Source organism: Rhamphochromis sp. 'chilingali', assembly GCF_963969265.1.
Source record: "Rhamphochromis sp. 'chilingali' genome assembly, chromosome: 4".
Classification (NCBI taxonomy): domain Eukaryota; kingdom Metazoa; phylum Chordata; class Actinopteri; order Cichliformes; family Cichlidae; genus Rhamphochromis; species Rhamphochromis sp. 'chilingali'.
In genome coordinates, this window is record NC_137948.1 from 2660001 (window position 1) to 2663907 (window position 3907).

Sequence of the window (3907 nt, forward strand, 5' to 3'; positions counted from 1 at the left end):
AATATGGAAAGACCCGAAGCTGCATTTATGCATTAATGCTTTGGTGTCATCAGCTGATCGGGTTTAGGGTCACATGGCGACATGAACGGTGCAGCCTACTTAACATGGCTCTGACCTCAGCAACCTCAACACCGCACCAGTGACGTGAGAGCGTGAGAGTGGGGCTGCGAGGGCCAATGGAGCAATTATCGTGATTATTGATTGGGGCTTTAATCATCACCACAGTGAATCTATGACATCACGGTGGGACAATTTGATCTGTGCGTCTCGTCACCCTGACGAGTTACATCTTTAACGTGACAGCACCTACGCCACACCCCTGCATGCAAATCTCCAGTCATCCAAGAGCAAAGGGATTGGAAGAGAGATATTTGTTGTGCTCGATGACAGACTGTTTTCCAGAGAGAGGACAGCATTGTCATCTCGTCTCCCTCTCCCTGCTTCCACCCACCCGCCCCCCCGGGATTGCTTCCACTAGAGTATGAAAATACCCTGTCACTTAATAAAAGCCTCCCTCAATTACAGTTTATTTCACTTTTTTGTTGTTTTCTCTGCTGTGGCAGATGAGACTTGGGCATGAAATGGAATTATTGGAGTTATCAATGCAAGATGGCAAAGCTGGCACAAACAAAAGCCATTTGTCTTTATTCACTGGGGAAGTCTGAGAGCAGCCTCATTATACTGTGGCTCGAATTAATCTTGGGCCCCTGTCTCTCTCTTTCACCTTGGGAGCCTGATACAATGTATTGTGTGCTTCTTAAAATCCCGAACACATACTCTAACCCTTGGTGCAGGTTACTGATAGACTTTCGTGTCAGGTGGAGGACAGAGAAACAGAGGTGGTGCAAGCCTAATGTGAAAAAACAGGAAAAGGTTGACTTCCTTTCTCTGCTTCAGATTCCGCAGTGTTACATGTTTGAAACAACAGAAGGAAAATCAGATGGGGAGGACTATAGCCATACATATTTATATTCAGTGTCACAAACAAACAGTCTTTGGAAGCCGTATAGAACTACTTTGATTTGGGCTCAGATTTTTGTGACACATTTTTAGAAGCCCCGTCAGTGAACCCGGTCTTGTTCTCACCTTGTAAGTCTGTCTGGGTGCAGACAGATTTTGTCGATGTGAAAGAATCACAACCATCTGAGATGCATTTAGGAAACTCCACAGATATGCAGTTGAGATAAAAATGAAGGCCAAGATCAGAGATGGGTGTATTCAGACTGGATTACTACCAAAGGATGCAAATGTAAAATGGGTGAGAAGACTGTAGGTCCTACATGTTTCATGGCTGACTCATTTTTTTTTATAACACGTCATAATCACTAAAATCTGGTCTTGGAGACACTGCAGAAACTCCCACAGAGATCATTCAGTTAAGACCATCAGAGTCAAAGAAGACTGTTATTTCCATCTTCTTTAGTGATCCCGTATGTGTCAGGATTATTGGAAACATTGAGATGCGTTTTCTCTAAAACTGCATCTCTGTGGCTTTCAAACCCCAAAGATTGGGTCCCCCAGCACAAACAAAGTAATATAGTGTACGCTGTTAAGTGCCAGGAGGAGCGCCGTGAATTATACATCAGGGAAACTAAACAACCTCTGGCAAAGAGGATGGCACAACACAGCAGAGCCACCTCGTCAGGCCAGGACTCTGCAGTCTATTCACACCTACAGGCCAGTGGACACTCTTTCAAGGATGAGGATGTATCCTGGACAGGGAGGAACGCTGGTTCGAGACCATCTCTGAATGGAGGAGGAGCCTAAGGGTACATCTGTCACCATCTTACAATGCTGCGATTGCAGACATTCCCCAACTCTCTGTGAATGGTTCTCATGGTCATTGATCGGTGATTGTTGATCAGTGGTCATGGCAATTTGCATATTAATGATCAAGGAACTGACCTCACAGCTCAATGTTCATTTAGTGAGCTAATTTTAGCCATTATGCAAATGTACTGTTTATAAGATTGGGGAAACCTGCAGTCAGCAGAGACTGAAGAAGTCACCTGGATGAGTGACGAAACGTTTCTCCCACTGAAAACATCCAGATGAACAGAACCAACCTTTTGGGATTTCCATTTACAGTAACTGATGGTTCTATTGGTTCTGGTCTTGCATGCTTGTCCATGTGCATACATTGGAACCCAAAGAAGGGAAAACCAATTCAACTGACTTCAGTTTAAGTGTATTTATATAGATCGTCGCACAGGGGTAACAAACTCCGACAGGCTCAGGGCAGGTATTTACGTGGGGCTTACCATTACGATATACACAGCATCTCATATTCTCTGTCTCACTTACACACACGCACAGTAACTGCAAAATACTAGCATATAGCAATAATCAATAATATCAATAGCATGATTCAGGTATTTGATCAGCACCATGGACAGCAACTGCAGCCAGCGGTCAGGGGAACAGACATATTTCTAAGGTTCTGCTATAAACTCACACCATCTTCTTCAGCTAGGCCCTAAACACGACCACAAGCCCCAAACAGACTGAGCTTCGATAAGTAACATAAAGATGGGAACAAACGCACCACAGGCCCTGACAGACCGACTCCATGAGCTCACAGCACCAAACAAGCACACTCATTTATGGAATTCACACACACACACACACACACACACACACACAATAATTTATCAAAACACAAAGACAAGCCACTCACTTTTCAGAGGTGAGTAGCTTCATCTTTCAGGCCTTGTCCTGGACAAAGCCACTAACACTGCTCAGATTCAAAGTCCTGTTGGTATTCTCATCCTGCTCTCTTCATGCTTTCTTTTTTGAGCACCGCTTTTTTGCATTGTCTTGCTAAACATAATTTAAAATGCAGCAGTCCCGACTAACTACTCTATAAGACACTGGATGTTGTATTGGTGATGTCAGGGGCAATTTCCACAAATGACAGGGAGCAAGGCTAAAAAGTAAAAGTAATATATTTCCCAGCATGCCTTTCCGCTATTAAAATGTCTTCAGAAAAGGTGCCTATTTTAGTCAGTGAAGTGTAAAATTACTGAGTAAATATTTCCAGGGCTAAAATTTAATCCATAAAGAAAATGTATACCGCATAAAAAAGAGTTGAGCTTTGGTTCAGAAGATCAAACCATAACTTAAATGTAGAGAAGAACTCTTATAATCTGTCCACTTTTCCATAAAACTGGGAATATGAGCCTCATACCTTCAGCGCTGTCTTTGTATCGTTGCCTCAAAGCGATATTTAATATAAGCTAAAGACCCCGAGCGTACAGCAGCATAACAGATGGATGGTTCAAGGTCAGCTGATCCAGTCCTGTCTATGTTTTATCCAGAATTTTTTTTTTCTTTTTCTTTTTTCGAAGCAAGACATAAGCAAATAACGGTGAGCTTAACACTTGTTAAATGCGTTGTCTTCATTGCCTCGAGCCAGAACAGGTCAGAAGAATGAAAATACCCAGGAGCCCCTGACTTTGAAAATTGTTTTTCACAGTGACATCTACAGAGACAAAGGGGAAACATTTCATATTCTAAAACATATTCAGACAATTCCGAATTCAGACAATATCTTTTGTTTTTAAATGAGAAAATACTTCAGGGATTAACACTGACTGGTTGGCTGGGGAAATACAAGTCTGGTCAACTCCAGAACCTCTGATAAAGAGCAGCAAGGAGCCGCTTTAATAAACCTTTCTTTGGGAGCCATCTGGGTCCCATCTGTCTCCCACACCGAGCTCCAGACACACAGTTGCTTTGGATCCTATTAGAGGAGCTTTTGCCTCCACCACTTCAAGCTATTGCCATAAATGTGGATGAAGCATCATCAGCAAGATCAAAAAGTGTGCTTTTTGAAGGTAGCCCAGAAAGAAAGCTATTAAATTGAGGGGAAGCACTTATTTAAATACTAAGATGTTAGTTCAATACG